Raw genomic sequence first — 21698 nt, forward strand, 5'->3', positions numbered from 1 at the left:
CCATTTCATGATTGGATTGTTTGTTTCTTTGCTGTTGAGTTTAATAAGTTCTTTATAGATCTTGGAAACTAGCCCTTTATCTGATACGTCATTTGCAAATATCTTCTCCCATTCTGTAGGTTGTCTTTGAGTTTTGTTGACTGTATCCTTTGCTGTGCAAAAGCTTCTTATCTTGATGAAATCCCAATAGTTCATTTTTGCTTTTGTTTCTTTTGCCTTCGTGGATGTATCTTGCAAAAAGTTACTGTGGCCGAGTTCAAAAAGGGTGTTGCCTGTTTCTCCTCTAGGATTTTGATGGAATCTTGTCTCACATTTAGATCTTTCATCCATTTTGAGTTTATCTTTGTGTATGGTGCAAGAGAGTGGTCTAGTTTCATTCTTCTGCATGTGGATGTCCAATTTTCTCAGCACCATTTATTGAAGAGACTGTCTTTCTTCCAATGGATAGTCTTTCCTCCTTTATCGAATATTAGTTGACCATAAAGTTCAGGGTCCACTTCTGGGTTCTCTATTCTGTTCCATTGATCTGTGTATCTGTTTTTGTGCCAGTACCACACTGTCTTGATGACCACAGCTTTGTAGTACAACCTGAAATCTGGCATTGTGATGCCCCCAGATATGGTTTTCTTTTTTAAAATTCCCCTGGCTATTCAGGGTCTTTTCTGATTCCACACAAATCTTAAAATAATTTGTTCTAACTCTGAAGAAAGTCCATGGAATTTTGATAGGGATTGCATTAAACGTGTAAATTGCCCTGGGTAACATTGACATTTTCACGATATTAATTCTGCCAATCCATGAGCATGGAATATTTTTCTATCTCGTTGTGTCTTCCTCAATTTCTTTCAGAAGTGTTCTATAGTTTTGAGGGTATAGATCCTTTACCTCTTTGGTTAGGTTTATTCCTAGGTATCTTATGCTTTTGGGTGCAATTGTAAATGGGATTGACTCCTTAATTTCTCTTTCTTCAGTCTCATTGTTAGTGTATAGAAATGCCACTGATTTCTGGGCATTGATTTTGTATCCTGCCACGCTACCGAATTGCTGTATGAGTTCTAGCAATCTTGGGGTGGAGACTTTTGGGTTTTCTATGTAGAGTATCATGTCATCGGCGAAGAGGGAGAGTTTGACTTCTTCTTTGCCAATTTGAATGCCTTTAATGTCTTTTTGTTGTCTGATTGCTGAGGCTAGGACTTCTAGTACTATGTTGAATAGCAGTGGTGAGAGTGGACATTCCTGTCTCGTTCCTGATCTTAGAAGGAAGGCTCCCAGTGCTTCCCCATTGAGAATGATATTTGCTGTGGGCTTTTCGTAGATGGCTTTTAAGATGTTGAGGAATGTTCCCTACACTCTGAAGAGTTTTGATCAGGAACGGATGCTGTATTTTGTCAAATGCTTTCTCTGCATCTAATGGGATCATATGGTTCTTGGTTTTCCTCTTGTTGATATGATGAATCACATTGATTGTTTTACAAGTGTTGAACCAGCCTTGTGTCCCGGGGATAAATCCTACTTGGTTATGGTGAATAATTTTCTTTTCTTTTTTTTTTGTTTTTTTTTTTTTTTGTTTTAAAGTTTTATTGTAGGCTTTGCTGCTGGATATAAATAAAGGCATGCAACTGTCCCAAGAAGGGCAGTGTGTACAAAGCCTAAGCTGTAAAAACCATTTCAAAATATAAACTCGTTTTTTGGAATACACTGTGTCAAAGGCTGCCCATATTAATACCTTTGGTATAAAACAGTAATGTTTCCCTTGAAAAGAAAAATATGGAACGCTTCACGAATTTGCGTGTCATCCTTGCGCAGGGGCCATGCTAATCTTCTCTGTATAGTTCCAATTTTAGTATATGTGCTGCTGAAGCGAGCACGAATAATTTTCTTAATGTACTGTTGGATCCTATTGGCTAGTATCTTGTTGAGAATTTTTGCATCCATGTTCATCAGGGATATTGGTCTATAATTCTCCGTTTTGGTGGGGTCTTTGTCTGGTTTTGGAATTAAGGTGATGCTGGCCTCATAGAACGAATTTGGAAGTCCTCCATCTCTTTCTATCTTTCCAAACAGCTTTAGGAGAATAGGTATGGTTTCTTCTTTAAACGTTTGATAGAATTCCCCAGGGAAGCCATCTGGCCCTGGACTCTTGTGTCTTGGGAGGTTTTTGATGACTGCTTCAATTTTCTCCCTGGTTATTGGCCTGTTCAGGTTTTCTATTTCTTCCTGTTCCAGTTTTGGTAGTTTGTGGCTTTCCAGAAATGCATCCATTTCTTCTAGATTGCCTAATTTATTGGCATATAGCTGTTCATAATATGTTTTTAAAATCGTTTGTATTTCCTTGGTATTGGTAGTGATCTCTCCTTTCTCATTCATGATTTTATTAATTTGAGTCTTCTCTCTCTTCTTTTTAATAAGGCTGACTAATGGTTTATCTATCTCATTAATTCTTCCAAAGAACAAACTCCTGGTTTTGTTGATCTGTTCCACAGTTCTTCTGGTCTCGATTTCATTGAGTTCTGCTCGAATCTTTATTAGCTCTCTTCTTCTGATGGGTGTAGGATCTATTTGCTGTTTTTTCTCTAGCTCCTTTATGTGTAAGGTTAGCTTTTGTATTTGAGTTCTTTCCAGTTTTTGGATGGATGCTTGTATTGCGATGTATTTCCCCCTTAGGACTGCTTTTGCTGCATCCCAAAGATTTTGAACGGTTGTATCTTCATTCTCATTAGTTTCCATGAATCTTTTTAATTCTTCCTTAATTTCCTGGTTGACCCTTTCATCTTTTAGCAGGATGGTCCTTAACCTCCACGTGTTTGAGGTCCTTCCAAACTTCTTGTTGTGATTTAGTTCTAATTTCAAGGCATTATGGTCAGAGAATATGCAGGGGACGATCCCAATCTTTTGGTATCGGTTCAGACCACATTTGTGACCCAGTATGTGGTCTATTCTGGAGAACGTTCCATGTGCACTTGAGAAGAATGTGTATTCAGTTGAGTTTGGATGTAAAGTTCTGTAGATATCTGTGAAATCCATCTGGTCCAGTGTATCATTTAAAGCTCTCATTTCCTTGGAGATGTTGTGCTTAGAAGACCTATCGAGTATAGAAAGTGCTAGTTTGAAGTCACCAAGTATAAGTGTATTATTATCTAACTATTTCTTCACTTTGGTTATTAATTGATTTATATATTTGGCAGCTCCCACATTCGAGGCATATACATTAATGATTGTTAAGTCCTCTTCCTGGATAGATCCTTTAAGTATGATATAGTGTCTCTCTCAATCTCTCACTATGGTCTTTGGGGTAAATTTTAGTTTATCTGATATAAGGATGGCTACCCCTGCTTTCTTTTGAGGACCATTTGAATGGTAAATGGTTCTCCAACCTTTTATTTTCAGGCTGTACGTGTCCTTCTGTCTAAGATGAGTCTCTTGTAGACAGCAAGTAGATGGGTCTTGCTTTTTTATCCAGTCTGAACCCCTGCACCTTTTGATGGGGTCATTAAGACTGTTCACGTTCAGAGTTACTATCGAAAGATATGAGTTTAGTGTCATCATGATATCTATTCAGTCCTTGTTTTTGTGGACTGTTCCACTGAACTTCTTCTTAAAGGGGAATTTTAAGAGTCCCCCTTAAAATTTCTTGCAGAGCTGGTTTGGAGGTCACATATTCTTTCAGTTCCTGCCTGTCTTGGATGCTCTTTATCTCTCCTTCTATTCTGAATGAGAGCCTTGCTGGATAAGGTATTCTTGGCTGCATGTTCTTCTCATTTAGGACCCTGAATATATCCTGCCAGCCCTTTCTGGCCTGCAAGGTCTCTGTGGAGAGGTCTGCTGTTACCCTAATACTCTTCCTCATAAAAGTCAGGGATTTCTTGTCTCTTGCTGCTTTAAGGATCTCTTTATCTTTGGAATTTGCAAGCTTCACTATTAAATGTCGAGGTGTTGAACGGTTTTTATTGATTTTTTGGGGGGGGATCTCTCTATTTCCTGGATCTGAATGCCTGTTTCCCTTCCCAGATTAGGAAAGTTTTCAGCTAGGATTTGTTCAAATACATATTCTGGCCCTCTGGCCCTTTCCGCACCCTCAGGAACCCCAATTAAACGTAGGTTTTTCTTTCTTAGGCTGTCGTTTATTTCCCTTAATCTATCTTCATGGTCTTTTAATTGTTTGTCTCTTTTTTCCTCAGTTCCCCTCTTTGCCATCAACTTGTCTTCTATGCCACTCACTCGTTCTTCTACCTCATTAACCCTCGTCGTTAGGACTTCTAGTTTGGATTGCATCTCATTCAATTGATTTTTAATTTCTGCCTGATTAGATCTAAATTCTGCAGTCATGAAGTCTCTTGAGTCCTTTATGCTTTTTTCTAGAGCCACCAGTAGCTGTATATTAGTGCTTCTGAGTTGGCTTTCTGCCCTTGAATTGTAATCCAGATTTTGTAACTCTGTGGGAGAGAGGACTGTTTCTGATTCTTTCTTTTGAGGTGAGGTTTTCCTTCTAGTCATTTTTTTTTAGTGCAGAGTGGCCAAAAACAAGTTGTATTGGGAAAAGGAGGAAAAGAGAGGAGAAAAAGAAGAAAAGAGAAAAAGAAAAAAAAAAAGGAAGAAAAAAGAAAAAAAGGAAGAAAAAGAGAAAAAGAAAGAAAGGGAAAAAAGGGTGGGGGAAGCAATCAGAAATCAAAAAGAAAAAAAAAAGAAAAAAGAAAAAAGAAAAAAAAACCACGGGGGAGTATCTTCTGATTCTGTGTACTTGAAGTCCCTTGACTTCCCCTGGAACTTGGCCGTCTAGCTGGTGTTCTGGGGGAGGGGCCTGCTGTGCTGATTTTCAGGTGTTAGCAGTTGGGGGAGCTGCTCTGCCCCCTGCCTGGTGCAGGGCTCAGTGGGGGTTGTTTACCCCGTGAGGCCGCAGGAGGAACAGCCCCAGTGGCGGGGCAGCTCTGGAGCCCTGGATTCAGCCCCCGCAGGAACTCCGGAGCTCTCCGTCTGCAGGGCCTGGAGGCTCCGGGGCGGGGCCGCTGATCTGCTCAGCTGGGGCAGGAGCGTCCTTGCTGTCCTGGGCCCTCCCGGCCTCTGCCTTTCCCGGGGGGAGGCCTGATCCTGGGCTGTGTCCCGGCGCCCAGTGCTCCGGGGCCTGCGCTGTTGGATTCGCGCTCCCGGGCCGCGCAGCCCCCTCCGCACGGAGCCTCTTCCTCCGCCCGAGCCCCTCGAGCTGCTCCCGGTCCCGCCGTCTGCTGCAGCCCTTAGGGAGCTCGGGGCACTCTCCTGGGCGCGCAGGTCCCTGTTACTGTCCCAGGGAACCCGAGGGCATCCCCGCCCTCCTGGGGTCCTGCTCCACCTCCCTGGGAGCCCCTTTCCTCCCGGGAAGGTTGGTGCAGCTCCTGCTTCTCCGGGACGGGGCTCTCCTGTCCTGGGGACACTCGCCCCGGCCTCAGCCCGGCTCCTCGCGGGGCCCCTCCCCCTTGGAGGACTTTGTTTCTTTATTTATTTTTCCCCGTCTTCCTACCTTGATAGAAGCATGAACTCTTCTCACTGTGGCATTCCAGCTGTTCTCTCTTTAAATCTCAGGCCGAATTCGTTGATTTTCAGGATGATTTGAAGGTTATCTAGGTAATTTGGTGGGGACAGGTGATTTGGGGACCCTACTCTTCTGCCATCTTGCCCCTCTTCCTGTGCTCGATATGGGCTTTAAATTAAAAGTTATCCTTGGAAGCAAGAGCTCTTCCTTCTTTTCCTAGTCTGACCTGCTAAGGTAGTAGAGCATGGTGTGAGGCAAGTTGCATGGGCTCTGAAATCAGCACAGGGTTTCAATCCTGCCTTTGTTCATGCTTGTGTGATCCTGGGCAGATTACTTAAATTGCAAAGCCTCAAATTCCTCATCTCTCATTTAATAATGAGACTGATAAACATTCCAACCGATTGATATGAGGGCCAATTGGATCCTTTGTTAAAAAGTGCCCAACACATACTAAATGCTCAGTAAACGTCTCCCCTGCCCTCAGTCATGCTTTGTCTGACCCCAAAAATTTACTGGTGTTTTAAATAATAAATGTAAGAATAAGAAAGGTAAATAATAAGGGTAAAGGTAAGGCAAGACAGATCTTGCTTTGGCAAGATTCTAAACCTCTTAAAACCCCTTAAATCTCCATAGCAGTTTTATCCTTCAGCCAAATTCAGCATTTATTTCTCTAAGAAAAATGCCCTATGTTTTTAACTTTATAATACTCCAGAATTTAAGCCACCTACCACTGTTGTTAATGAGTCTACTGACATCATATCATAGAGCCTTTACTTCAGAGCCATTATTTCAGTACATGTGGCTGGAGTAGATGCCTCTACTCCATTGTATCAAAAGCTCAGAAAGAAGGCTTCACTTCCTTAGCTCTCAATCCCATCTATCTTCAAAGAAAGAAAGAAAGAAAGAAAAAAAAAAAACCCTGCTAAGCAGGAGCTGAGGGAGATGGGGTGGCAGAGAGAATTTTAATGAAAGAAATTGATTTAGGAATATAAATCAGCTGACGATTTAGCTTCTTGTAAGGGGGTAATTTTTGGCACCTGAGGCAACTGCCATGGACTCACACCCGTGCTATCTCTTGCTTTATTTCTGTCTCTAAACTTCTAAGCTATGTTTTATTTCTTTCCTGCAGCTTGTCTTGTGGCATATCCTTAAATGGCATCAAGGTTTTCTCATAGGTGTGTACTGTAGCCCATCACTGCCTTGGGAACCAGCAAACCAAGAAGCAAAGGATAGTAATGAGTCTTTACATAACACTGCACTATTTGCTGTTCCCAACAGCTCTGTTCCTTGCTAAGGCAGTGTGGGGACCAATTACCACTACCCATATAAAGTCTGACTGCCTTAATCATTCTTGGAAAGACAATTTCAGTACACTCATTAGAGCCAAAAGAGTTCCCCGTTCTCCAAAGGGATTTCTGAAATGGGAACACTGAAGTAGAATCTGACAGAGCAGAAAAGCAGAGGGAGTTCAGAGAGATGAGAAAGCAAAAAGAAGAGTTTTGTTTCAGTTGTGTCTTTGGTTATGAAATAAGCCCCATTTTGATTCAGGTGTTTTGGGTTTTTTTTTGACCATTATGATAGAGATAGCCACTTGAAAATACTGAGATTTCTTCCTATGTGTGTAATAAAATGATAAATTAATAGCCCAGCTCTTTTTTTTAAAGATTTTATTTATTTATTCATTAGAGTCACAGAGAGAGGCAGAGCCACTGACAGGGAGAAGCAGGCTCTTTGCAGGGAGCCCATTGTGGAACTCGATCCCGGGACCGGAATCATGCCCTGAGCCAAAGGTAGACGCTCAACTGCTGAGGCATCCAGGTGTACCAAGCCCAGATCTTTGAATAGAGATGCCAAAGTCAGATTGCTCTTCTTTTGTGATTATCCTTTGAGAGCTATGGGGGCAGGATGAGAGAATCTTCTACTGCTGTCCATGTTAGGGCAGCATGGATGAGGCCAGAGAATGCCTGACTTCAAGGACCAGGTGGGTCTGGGAAGATTCCTAACAGATTATGGAGAAAAGCATGCTCACCCACCCTGTATGGGTAGTGGGCATGGGGCTTCTACTTCCAGAGACATATGCCTGACACCCAGTCCCACCAAGCAAGGGGGAAAAAACAGTGACCTTTTGATTTAAAGAAAGGCAAGTTTCAGACAGTGTATTCATACTGCCAGATTTTGCCCTAACTTAGCCACTCTGGCACCCCTGCCATATCTTGGAAAAATGTTGTGCATGTTTGTATGCATGCACTTAAAAAGTAGACTCACCAAAGACACATACGATGGGGACATCCAGACCGAGGCATAGAACACTCTAATCTTATGTTTAGCACAGCACTGAAGAGGAAGGACTTTTTTCCTGCTCCCCTACCCTTCTTGACTGTCATGCATCCACATACAAGGGAACCTTTACTAGGCCAGAGAAGGAAATCAAACACTTTGGGCAACCCCATCTAACAAGTACTGTATCGGTTGCCATGCAGCAGTTATACAGATGGCAACAAAGAACACAGGATTTGGTGAATTTGGAGCATTAAGTTTTCTTTTCTTTCTTTCTTTGAGGAACTAGGACTTAGGAGTTAGCTCTCTAGGGTTCGTGGACTCATCTTAGGACCAGGGCGACTGAAGGAAGGAAAAACAGCATTCCTATAAATAGCCTGATGGAGTCATGGTGTAATTTAACCTGAACACTAAAAAAAAGCATGATCCTATTTTGTATCCCTCACTGGGGATTTTCACCTGTTGTTTCTCAATATAAACATCTTTAAGAGCTTGAGGAGACTTTGAAGGGAAGAATGCCAAGACGAAGGGAAAGGAAATAACATTTATTGAGCATATTCTATGTCTTAGGTACTCGTAAGCTTTCTAGATATGTTAGTTTATTCAATACTAGCAAAATTCCGTAAGATTTATGGTTGGGTCCTATTAATGAACAAAGAGTTAAGGCACAGGAGATGCTAAGTAATTTGCCTTAAGTCATGTGATTGCTGGAAGGCAGATGTAGATTTGGGAAGTGAACTAGCTCCAGAGCAGTGCCTTCTCTTTAAAGGTGGGCAAAATGAGCTGGAAGAAGAAGGGAAAGGGATGCAAAACCAAAACTAGACTTCTGATTTTCTCACTCCCAGCAAGTGCTCTTTATAGCCCAGTCTTCCCTAACACTGTTCAATGCTTAGAAAAACTGTAAGTAGGCAAGTAAGGAAGAGAAATAAGAAAGGGAAAAAGTCGAGAAAATTGTACTTGCCACAAGTATCCAAGATTATGACTCCTCCTTTCTCCCCTCTATGTGGTTACATAACTTAAGCAAAAGAACTTCAAGAATTTTCAGTCACCACCATAATGTCCCTGGTAATGTTTTTATGTAGCTTTTATTTTTCCCATGCATTGCTTTTATCACCTGCTGGGTATTATTAGATTTTACACACTATTTGACATGAAACTTGGCCCCTGATGAAACGATGCTATTTTGGATTCTCGTGAAAGCCTACAAGACTGGAAATAGATTTATTATGCCATTTCTCCTTACCTTACTTGAAGAAATCTGCATGAATATACTGTAACTTTGCTCTTGAGACTGGAGATTTTTTTAAGGGATACATAGATAATAAAAGATAATGCCATTTTATCTTTCCATTTTTTAGCATATGGAAGCATACACGAGCAAAGAGTGCTTTAAGAGGACAAAGACTTGAAATGATTGTTTCTTAATGAATCGATTCATTTAGTAACTGGTAATATTTTGCCTTATGGACAATTCAAATCACATAACACCTTGTTTTCTCTTTATGTTTGTAATTAGGGAAGCCTGAGATCAATTTGCAGTCTTCTTAGATAAATGTAATAATCTAATGACCTGAATTCTTTATTACTATTTGTTCCTCTGGTCCTAACTTACATATTTTACTTTTACTTTCTCATCATCTGTTTTAAAAAATATTTTTGTTATTTTTTATAATTAATTACATTTACTTTCCTTGTTTCAAATCCTTTCAGAAAAATGGAAGGATATATGTAGAGAATTAGCAAGCAAGCAAGCAAGCTACACTTACTCAATGGCATCGTGTCAATAAGAGACAGTTTCTTTTTTTACAGTTTAAAATGAGAAATTTCTTAAAGGGATTTAAAATTTCATCCTGTTTGGCATGGCTCCTAATACCTATAAAGCACTGCCTGCTTTCTATTTTGAAACAAGAATGATAAATTGGGTTAGGTTGGTGGAATTGAGCAGCAATGCATGTGTGATATGTTGCTGTCATGTTCACAGAATATAAATTTTACATTGTGGTTGAAACTAACATATGCACTCTAATGCAGAAATGTCTATTCAGTTTGACTATTTCACTTTATATGCTGATCAGTTTTCTTATGTTTTTCATTTTATTAGTGGTTTGATCACCTTGATTTGAGTTTTTATTTTTTTTGAAATGGTTATTAAAATATATTTGAAACATTTTGCAATGACTTTCTTAGCTAGTCTAACAAATGTTGTTAAGCAAATATTAAAATTAACTCATAAAATCTGAATTGTGTAGAGTAATCTACAAAATAAAATCCTACTAATTTAGGAGCTCAGTTATCAGAATCACTTAAGAGTTGTTTTAGCTCTTTCATTACTATTCTTTCAAAATACAGTCTGAAGACAAATCTTAAGAGAAGAAATAGGTCAGATTTGGAAGGTCTTACAATATTTTCAAGATATTCATCTGACTCTGGCTCTTACAATAAAATATACCCAATTCTAACTTCATCCTTTCTAATATTAAGCAAAAAGTTGTAAGACATAACTCTAGCCTCATTTATAATTATACCATCTAAAAGGAACCCTAGTGCTAGTGCTAATCTTATTTAAAACCCTAATATTAATGCTAAGCCTCGTTAAAGGCTCTCATACTAGATTAACATTTACTCTCAAGATAAAGCTAAATCCTAACCTTCTCTTAACTCTATCCTTAATACTGCATCAACACAAAACCCAGAAAAGAAGTAAGTTTCAACTCACATACATTCAGACTGGTGGTGTTTTCTCTGGGTCACTTCTTTGGAGAATAATTTCAAGGCTCAGGAGGAAAGAGTTCTGAAATGCATTAGCAATGTTTGCCTTAATCTATGAGGCAGGAATTGCTACATGGATACCAAGCATTTGCCATCCCTGGTAATACTAACTCTTGCCCTGGTCTGGCCTTAGCTCCCTGAAGGAGGGATGGCCAGATTTGTGTGGCAGATCATAAGTGACAAAAAAAGAGTTTCCTGCTTTTATCTTAATTATAATTAACAGATAGGACTTGAGTTCCTCACTAAGGGTTTTTTTTTTTTTTTTCCTAGAGGGGACTGTAGGAATCCTTTAAGGAGGAAGATAATAGATTTTTTTTTTTAATTTTGAGGAAGATAGATTAAAATTTTTCTTTTATTTTACAGTTTGTCAGAATGAGTCATTCATTCCCTAAAAATGAAAGAATTCCAACAAAGAGTTGAAATTTAAAAGCTCAATACTATATTCTAATTAGAAAGTGACCAATTTTCAAAGAGGCCACCTAATGATCATTCTGCTACCGAGGGAATAAATTGTCCCATTTCTCTAGGACTTTTATTTAATATATCCAGTGTGCTTAATCTCTGCCGATTGTTAATTTGACACAATCGATGGTATATTTCACAATATATAAGGATCATTCTTATAGGGCAATGTTTCTCAGCACATGGGGCAAGATCTTCAAATAATGGTTGGGAAAATTATTTTCTTAATTGGTTTTATTGAAAATTTAGAGCATAGACAAAACTTGAAAGAATAGAATGATGAACTCTCAGATACTTCTGACCAGCTTCAACAATTATCAACCTACGGCTAATCTTGTTTAACCAATTACATACCTCTCTGTGGATTTTGACTCAAATTTTAGACATAATTTTATGTTATTTGGACATCTCTCTGCAACTTAATGACTTGATTTTTAAAATCAGCCTTGAGATATATTCAAATACCATAAATTCACTAATTTAAAATGTACAATTTAGTGCTTTTTAATGTGTTTGCTGGGTTGTTCTAGAATCACCACAATAATTTTAGAATATTTTCATCACTCCCAAAAGAAACCCAAGACATGGGACACCTGGGTGGCTCAGTGGTTGAGTGTCTGCCTTCCGCTCAGGTTGTGATCCCAGAGTCCTGGGATCAAGTCCTGCATCAGGCTCCCCACAGGGAGCCTGTTTCTCCCTTGCCTGTGTTTGTGTCTTTCCCTCTGTGTCTGTCATGAATAAATAAATAAAATCTTTAAAAAAGAAAACAGAAACCCAAGACATTTTGTCATTCCTCATTTTACTTCTACCCTCCAGCCCAAGTCAACCACTCATCTAATACTTCTCAGTATAGACTCATCTATTCTGGACATTTTATATCAAAGGAATCATAATATTTTATCTTTGTGTTACTTTAACTTAACATAATATTTTCAAGACTCATCAGTGTTGTATCAAGTATTAGTACTTCCTTTTTTAAAAATCAAATAATATTTCATTGTTTGGATAGATCACATGTGGTTTACTCAATCATCATTTGATGGACATTTGGGTTGTTTGCATTTTTTGGTTATTAGAAATAATACTGCTGTGACTGTTCATGTATGGATTTTTGTGTGGACTGATATTTTCATTTTTCTTGGATGTATAATTTAGAGTAAAATTAATAGGTAATATGACAATGGTGTTTAAAAAAAGTTTAAGGAGCATCTGGATGGTTCAGTTGGTTAAGCATCTGCCTTCAGCCCAAGACATGATCCCAGAGTCCTGGGATGGAGTCCTGAGTGATGCTTCCTGCTCAGCAGGGGGTCTGCTTCTTCCTCTCCCTTTGCCCCCTCCTACTCCAGCTCATGGTCTCTCTCTCTGTGTCTCAAATCAATAGTTAAAATCTTTTTTTAAAAAAGGTTAAAAACTTTTTGAGGAACTTATCAAACTCCTTCCAAACTGGCTGCACCATTTTACTTCCTCACCAGCAATATATTTAAGTTCCAATTTCTCTATATGTTCACCAACACTTATTATTGTTTTTTTTATTTTTTATTATAACTGTCCTAGTAAGTGTGAATTACTGTGGTTTTTGTTTACATTCCCAAATGATTAATGACCTTGAGCATCTTTTCAAACATTCGTTGGTCTTTGTATATCTTCCTTGAAGAAATGTCTATGCTATTCTTTGCTCATTTTAAAATTCAATCACTTGTCTTTATATTATTGAAGTGTAAGAGTGATTTACATATTCTGGATACAATTCGCTTACTGGATATGATTTGCAAATATTTTATCTTATCCTGTGGGTAGGATTTTCATTGTTCGGATGCTATTGTTTATGAACAGTTGCTTGTTTTGTTTTTTTTTTTAAATTTTAATGAAGTCTGTCTATGTATACTTTCGTTACTTACGTTTTTGGTGACATATCTACCTAACCATTTCTAAATCCAAGGTAAAGATTATTTTGTTTTCCTAAAGATTTTATTTATTTGACAGAGTGAGAGAGCGAGAGAGAGAGCACAAGCGATGTGTGTGTGGCAGAGAGGGATAAGCAGAGAGAAAGGGAGAAGCAAGCTTTCCACTGGGTAGAGAGCCTGATGTCGAGCTCAATCCTGGGATCAATACCTGAGTCGAAGGCAGACACGTAACTGACTAAGCCACCCAGGTGCCCCAAGGTAAAAATTATTGACCCTATGTTTTCTTAGAAGAGTTTTACAGTGAGATACTCACTCTCTACTGAATTTTTTTTGATATCCTTATCAAATCTAATTGACCATAGATGTAAAGGTTTATTTCTGGACCTTAACTTTTCAGTTCATTGATCTGTATATCTCTCTTTATGATTGAACCACACTGTCTTGATTAGAGTAGCTTTGTAGTAATTTTTGAAATCAGAATGTATGAGTCCTTTATTATAATTTTTGAGCATTGTTTGGCTATTCTGAGTCCTTTATTTTCCATACAAACTTTAGAATCAGCTTGATAATTTCTAAAAAAAAGGGGGGGGGGAAGAAAAGAAAAAAAGAAAGAAAAGAAGAAATGTAGCTGGTATTTTAATGGGCATGTTGAATTTATAGATAATTTGGGGAGTACTGCCAACTCAACAATATTAAGTTTTCCATTTAATGACATAGAATATTATTCCACTTATTTAGCTCTTCTTTAATTTCTTTCAATAATGGTTTGTAGTTTACTTTTTACAAATCTTGCACTGCATTTGTTAAACTTATTAGTAAGTACTATTTATTGATGCCCTAAAAATAAAATAGTTTTCTGTATTCCATTTTCAGATTGTCTTTGTTAATATGTAGAAATGCAATTGACTTTTCAATATTGGTTTTATATCCTGCAACCCAGCTGAAGTCAAATTTTTTTGGTGGATTCCTTATGATCTTCTATTATTTGTTCCTTTCTTTCCAATATAGATGCTTTCTATTTTTCTTGCCTGCTTGGCTTTTCTAGAACCACTAGTACAATATTGTATAAAAGTAGCAAGATCATTCATCGTCATCTTGTTCCTGATCTTAGCAGGAGAGCATCAAATTCTTATTCACTATAATCTTAGCTATTGGTTTTTTATAGATGCTCTTACCAGGTTGCAAAAGTTAACTCCTAATCTTAAAACTAAGATTGTTGAGTGCTTTTTTTATTATGAAAGACTGTTGAATGTTGTTAAGTGTTTTGATAAAAATCAGATTAGGTCCTGCATTCTATTAATAGGGTATATTACATTAATTGATTTTCAGATATTAAAACAACCTTGAATTTCTGGGTTAAGTCCCACTTGCTTATGGTATTTTTGTAAGGTAGCTGATCATTTCCCCTTTTCCATTCCTAATTTTGATTCCCTCCCCCTCCTTTTTTGCTACCAGTGTGTCAATTTTGTTGATATTTTCAAAGGACAAACCTCTGGTTTTGTTGATCTTTTTCAATTTTTCTATTTCATGTATTTTTGTTTTGTTATCATTTCTTTCTGCTTATTTCAGGTTTACTTTTCTCTTGATTTTTTGGCTTCTTCTTCTTCTTCTTCTTCTTCTTCTTCTTCTTCTTCTTCTTCTTCTTCATAGAAGTTAACCATAGTTACTTGCAGCTACTCGTTCCCCGTCTAACACTGCTTTAGCCACATTCCATATATTTTGTTTTGTTCTGATGCCTCAGTCTTTGAATAATGAAAGATAGGAAAAGAAAATAACCCAGCAGACAAAGTAGTCAATCTCCCTCCTCCACACATCAAAGGCTTTGACATACAGTGATACTGTATAATATGTTTTAGAAACCAGAGTGACTGAAAAACTGAGCTATGGTTGCATTTGCTTGAGAACTGGGGCCATCAAGAAGCTCATGTCCTTATGTTTGTTTTCCTTCTTTGACTTCCCTTTATCCCTACTCTTGCTACACTAGTTTCCTCTGCTAAAATATTATCCTGCAAATGTTTCCTCAGAATTTGCATTCTAGGAGACCCCAGGCTAAGAGAGCATAATTAATGCATCTGCTAACAGTCCTTAAGTGTTGTGGCCATTATCTGTGTGAGAAATTGGAATATTATCTTAGATTTCCAAATTTGATTTAACATCCAAATCCAATCAGAAACATAGGAATATTTATTCTGCCATCTTACTATAGCTGATATTCGTGTTCTCCTCTACATTCCTACAAATTCTACATCAGCTTACTTTTCTCTCTTGTTTCATTCTTTTTTTTTTTCTTTTTTTTTTATTTAAGTAAGCTCTGTCCCCAATGTGGGGCTTGAACTTGTGAACCCAAGATCAAAAGTCACATGCTCTACCAACTGAGCCAGCTAGGTAACTCTCTCTTGTTTTATCTTAACTGGGCAGTTGTATTACTTTTCTAATCAGGGTCCTGCCTCTAGTTCTATCCTGTTCAAACTTTGCTAAAATGATCTTTCCAAAAAAAAAAAAAAAAATTGGTGCACATTATCTTACTTTATATCTCTCAATAACTTCCTACCCTTTGAGATACATTTCAAATTAGGATGGAGTTGTATCATATATCCATTTACAAATTAAATAATTTTAGTTTTGATAAAAGAGAAAAAGGATATAAGAGGAAAAGGAAGACAAATAATCAGAGTATGCCTAATGCTCATCATCTGTCTCAGTCATTTATATCAACACATTGCTGACCAGGGTTGGATGGATAAAAGCCAAATATACCACACTTTCTGAGCAATTTTTGGGATTTTAAGAATAAGGTTGGCTATATGCTATGCTCAAAATCAACTCATGAAGTGACACAGGTACTCATTTTAGCCAAAAATATTCCCTCATAAGTGATCCTATCTCTCCATTCTAATTTCTTACTGCTTCCCTAATTTGTGCTGTAATCTGCAGTCATTCAGAACTATTTGTACTTCTTGAAGTGTCACACACATGCCACAAAAATTCACAAAGTTTTGTTTTTGCACTTACTATTCTATACTATTTCTTACAACACCTTACATAGATTTACATGGTATACCCCTATTCACCCTTTAAGGCTTAGCTTAAATATCAAACTCCATACATAACTTTTCTGTTCCCCTTATTCTTTTTTTCCCAGTGCTGCTATACTATAATATTTGTTTCAGGTGTACAATATAGTAATTCAGCAACTCTATGTATTATTAAGTGCTTATCAAGATAAATGTACTTTTAATCCTGTCTCCCTTATTATGAGATTGGTTCTCTTTATTGTGATCCCTTAGGGCTATGTGCATAGCTCTCTCATCACATATCATAAAACCATCTCTGTCTTCAAACTGTAAGCTTCCTGAAGGCATGGCCTCTGTCCTGTCTGCCTCTATGTTCTCTGAGTTTAAGAAAATACTTGGCAAATAGAATCACTAAAATGTTTATTGAATTAAATTGGTCCTTAGCTATAAGTCATACATTTTTATAGAAAATCAACTCTAGTTACTATTGTAAAATTGCAGACCTAAAGCAGATAAAATGAAGATGTATTTGTGGTGATTAGAGAAAATAGATAAATCTGTAAATATATACCCCAAAGTAGCTATCTTGTCACATTTCTCATGGCTTTAAAGGAGATGGTTGCTTAAAAAAGTAGAGAACAACGTAATAGAGAAATGTTCCACTTTTTGGATTCATTCGTGCTTTGGTAGTTGCAGATAAACCACCGGAAAAAATGGTGGTAATGATAATAAAATCATTGAGCCTAAAATTACTTGGGTGTATGATTGCAAAAGCCATGGGGCCTTTTCTTCCAATAGCACAAGTTAACAAAAGATACTCTGATATGCTGCATAGTTTACCTTAGAGTGTTTTCAAAAGTCTATCTAAAGAAACTCTCAAGATGACTGAAGTATAAAGATTTTAAAAGAAATGATAAGTAGATTTTAATGATTAATATAATTTTTTATACTATACTCCATGTCTTCTGACTTCAAAATTGTAGCATGTTTTTATACACCATTATGCAATGGTACGAGATCAGAGAATACTTTTAAAATAAGCATATCATCTTACAGTTTACATTTTTTATTCTCTTTAAGTACTACTATGGGATATAAAAATGCACTGTAGTCCCTTTATAGCTATATAAATGCTGTGGGTTAAATTGTCCAAAGGATGTATGTCTCAACTTCTTGATATGAAATGTATGCCTATTTATTCCTGTAGAATATAGAGGGAGGTAAATATTAACTCAAAATTTTTATTTTGATAATGGATAAGAACAAAATTTTTTTATTCAAACTGAGATAAATAGTGTTAAGAAAGCACTTTTCCTTTATGATTAAAAAAACAGCTCTTCAATAGAATGTTTTCAATTATAACTGTAAGTTAAAATTTATATGTTGTAAAAAGGACATGATAAGCTTAAGGAAACATTTAGACAGAGTTTGGACAGCCAGTGAGATGGTGAAGAATCAGAGAGAGGATTAGTTTTTAAAGCATTATTATTATCTTTGCAGAGAACAAAGATGGACAATGCTGTTTGGAACTGAGTTTGCTTTTTTGTGCAAGTCTTCTCTACCTTGAATAGAAATGTCCATAAGCTCAAGACCACTAGGTACAGCTTTTGGAGTAAGTGGATTTTTTTTTTTATATTAACTGTGAAAGGTTTTAGTTCTACTTCAGCATTGATATGGGTGAAAACAGGGGGGACTGATAAATCAGTTCTCAAGGTTGACTCTTCACATCTTTAGTCAACGCCCCTTGAAGGCATATACTCTGTCCAGCCATTCATTTCTTGGCATGGAGAACACATTGATAAGCAGACACCATCCTAGACCTCAAGAGGATTCTGACCCGAACCTAGCTCTGGACACTCGTAAATTTACAGATAAAGTAAAAGAACTGCAAAGAAGAATACAAAAGGCTAACAAAGCCATAGGCACTATTCACTCTAGGTAGATACAGTCAAATCACACATCCTAATTTTGGCATGCATCTCAATTCTCTAAATAAATAAATAAATAGACTACTTTTATTACATAATTTGATTTAGAGGTCCTGAATCAAACTGAGTATGAATATATACAAAATTATGTATTATTTTTCATATATTAAAATACATTGAGAAAGGGTATAGGCATTGGTGTTAGACATTTGTGAATTCCAGTATTTCCAATATCTTTTGATTATTTAGGTGAATTTAGGAAATTACTTCACCTATTAGTTTCCTGACCAACAAAGTAGACATAAGTTTTGCAAGTTGTTAGGATTAGACCTTTAAAGTAAGCTAATACAGTGTCTGGCACCACCTAGTCAGCATTTGGTAAACAGGAGTTATTGCTGATCTTTTAATAAGCAAGCATTATATTGTGAATTCCAAAGAGGTGTATGTAGTTTGTGGCATTTACTATACTTATTTAAAGAATATGAATTAAACCTTCAAAAGAAGTGAGTCACATTAGCAAGTTGGAGGAAGAAGTAGCCCTTCCTCTCATAAACACACCAATTCAGCAAAAACTCTTGGATAAATTCTTTGTGAGGACACAGAAACAAATTGAAACTCTCCCACACCCTAGGAAAATGCAAAACCAGACTCACCAAATAGAGGAGAGATTCAAAACAATCTCTCAGTAGAGATTTTGTCACAGGCATTGCACCATATGAATAGGAAGAAGGTGGAAGATTTGGGTATTGAGAACTACAAAACATTGATGAAGGAAATGTAAGAAGACAAAATCAAGTAAAAAGATATCCTGTGTTCATGGATTGGAAGACATAATATTGTTAAAATATCCATACTACCAAAGTTATCTATAGATTTAATGTAATCTCAAAAAAAAAAAAAAGATTTAATGTAATCTCTACCAAATTCTAATGTCCTTTTCTTTTTCACAGAGAACAGAGATAGAGCAACAACAACAAAAAACAATTCTACAATTCATAAGTGCCACAAAAGACTAAAAACAGACAAATCAATCTTGAAAAAGAAAAACAAAACTGGAGAAGTTGTTTTTCCTGATATCAAAATATATTACAAATCTACAATAATCAAAACAGTATGGTACTGATATAAAGACATACTCATAGATCAATAGAACAGTACAGAGAGTCCAGAAATAAATGTACACATAGATGATCATCTGATCTTCAACAAGTGTGTCAAAAATACACAATGGGGAATAGAGAGCCTCTTTGACAAATTGAGACAGGGAAACTGAAAGACTCTGTAAAAACCTGTTTTGCTACTTTTCCTGCTTCTATTCTTGCTAGGACCTGCACCCCACTTTATACATGCTTCAGAATGTAGATAGAATATGTCCTCCTTGTAAGGGAAAAGGAGGTAATGATTTCTTTAGAATAGATAACATCTAAGGTAGGACCAGGTGAGAATGATCAGACAAAGTGTATTCCATACCACCAGAGCTAGACTTCTTGAAGCCAAGACTCCCTGGCTCCAAGGATTAACACTTGGACCCTTGTTTTTGTTCTAATCAGTTTCTGGATGCCTGAGAGGACACATACACCAGGCCACAATCCTCAATAAAAGCATCCAGACCCTGAACAAAGCCAAGACTTGCTTCTTTCCTTTCTGAGTTTCCCAGACATTGTACCTGTCTAAATAAGCTTTCAATAAACTCTGCTTATACTTCCTGATGGCTTACATTTGATTTCTAATCTGCGCACAGCCAGGGACCCTCTTGGCTGGTCCTGCAGGACCCCCTTGTGCTTGGACTCAGCCTTACTGGCATCAAAACGATGTTGGTAAAATTGGACATTGACCTGCTAAAGAATGAAACCAGACCCTTATCTTACACCATATACAAAAAATTAACTAAAAATGGGTCAAATTCTTAAATATAAGACTTGAAATCATAAAACTATTAGAGGAAAGCATAGGGGAAAAACTCAGGACTTTGGACTTGGCAATGATTTCATGAATTTCACACCAGAAATATAGGTGTTAAAAACAAACAAAAAGAACAAGTGGGACTACATCAAACTAAAAAGCATCTGTATGTCCCAAAGAACCAATCAACAGAGTGTAAGGCAACTTACAAAATGCGAGAAAATACTTGCATATCATGTATTTGATAAGAAGCTAAGCTCCAAAATATGTAAGGAATTCTTGCAACTCAATAGCCAAAAACTAAAAGATAACAGAAAATAATGAAACCTAATAAACCAATTTAAAAATGGGCTAAGAACTGGAATAGACATTCTTCAAAGAAAACACACCAGTAGCAAACAGATATGTTAAAAAAATACACTAGACACTGCTATCAGGGAAATTCAAATCAAAATCAGAAAATCACCTCACACCTGTCAAGATGGCTATTTTTTAAAGATTTATTTTATTTATTTTTTAAAAGATTTTATTTATTCATGAGAGACACACAGAGAGAGGCAGAGACACAGGCAGGCAGAGGGAGAAGCAGGCTCCCTGCAGTGAGCCCGATGCAGGATCACACCCTGAGCCCAAGGCAGACACAACCGCTGAGCCACCCAGGTGTCCCTAAAGATTTCTTTATTTTAGAAAGAGAGAGAGAACATAAGGAGCAGAGGGAGAGGGAGAGAAAATCCCAAGCAGACTCCATGTGGAGCACAGAGTCCAATGTGGGGTTCCATCCCATGACCCTGGAACCAAAGCCGGAGCAGAAACCAAAAGTCAGAGGCTGAGTCACTCAGGCACCCCTAGGATGATTATTATCAAAGAAATAAAAGACAAAAGTTGGTATGTATATGAAGAAATTGGAACACGTACTCACAGTTGGTGGAAATGCAAAATCATGCAGCTACTCTGGAAATCAGAATGAAAGGTCCTTGAAAGGTTAAAAATAGAACTAAAATATGATTCAGGAATTTCACTTCTGGGTATTTATCTAAAAGAATTGAAATCAGGGGCTGGCTTAGTTGGAAGAGCATGTGACTCCTGATCTTGGAGTTGTGAGTTCAAGCCCTATGTTGGGTGTAGAGATTACTAAAATAAATAAATAAAACTTAAAAAAAATAAAATAATTGAAATCATTATCTTGAAGATATATTGGCACTCTTATGTTTATTGCAGCATGATTCCTGACAGCCATGATGTGGAAATACATAAATGGCAGATGAATAAAGAAAATGTGGTATATGCATACAGTGGAATACAATTCAGGGTTCAGAAGAACCAATTCTTCAATATGCAACAAAATGAATGAAACTTGGAGACATCATGTTAAGTGAAATAAGCCTGTCACTTTTATGAGGAACCTAAGTCAAATTCATAGAATCAAAGACTGGAATGGTAGTTGCCAGAGGCTAGGATTAGGGAAAGATAAGGAGTTACTGACCAACATGTATTAAGTTTCAGAAAAGCAAGATGAATAAGCTCTAGATCCCTGTACAACACTGTATTTAGTCAATAATTTAGCATATACTTAAAAATTTGCTAAGAGGGCAAATCTCTTGTTGAGTGATGTTACCACAATTAAAATTTAGCAGTAATATTTAAGAAGAGAAATACTAATTATGTATGTATCCAGTCTATCATAATTAGATAAAAAGCTAAATTTCTATTTAATTTATAATAAACCTGTCAAAATTATTTTTTTAATTTAAAGCAGAGAACATAAAGAGTTGCCAGGCTTTACCTGCTAAAATGTATGTAATAAAAAAGAGAGGCACCCCATGTAATGAGAACTAATTTTAATTATCTATAGAAAAGACATAAACAAACTGGAAAAGAACTTTGTAGAATGACAGTCATTTAAAAACAGAAACACCTCAATTATAGAATAAGAAGTGTA

At 36.9% G+C, this 21698-nt stretch overlaps 1 long non-coding RNA gene and 1 other non-coding gene across 4 annotated transcripts in view; one reads left to right on the plus strand and one right to left on the minus strand.

Annotated features, from left to right (window-relative positions):
* Positions 1 to 19544, plus strand: part of LOC111097383 — a 50411-nt gene extending 30867 nt beyond the window's left edge. For all 3 annotated transcript variants that reach the window (XR_005364515.1, XR_005364516.1, XR_005364514.1), the window contains 2 exons: positions 17430 to 17541; positions 18808 to 19544. This is a non-coding gene — a long non-coding RNA (uncharacterized LOC111097383). The remainder of the gene's footprint in view (positions 1 to 17429; positions 17542 to 18807) is intronic.
* LOC119873536 lies at positions 1762 to 1868 on the minus strand. The gene has a single exon (XR_005365034.1). It is a non-coding gene; the product is annotated as a U6 spliceosomal RNA (small nuclear RNA).
* Positions 19545 to 21698: the final 2154 nt, after the last annotated feature.

This window comes from Canis lupus, chromosome 9, assembly GCF_011100685.1.
Source record: "Canis lupus familiaris isolate Mischka breed German Shepherd chromosome 9, alternate assembly UU_Cfam_GSD_1.0, whole genome shotgun sequence".
Lineage (NCBI taxonomy): Eukaryota > Metazoa > Chordata > Mammalia > Carnivora > Canidae > Canis > Canis lupus.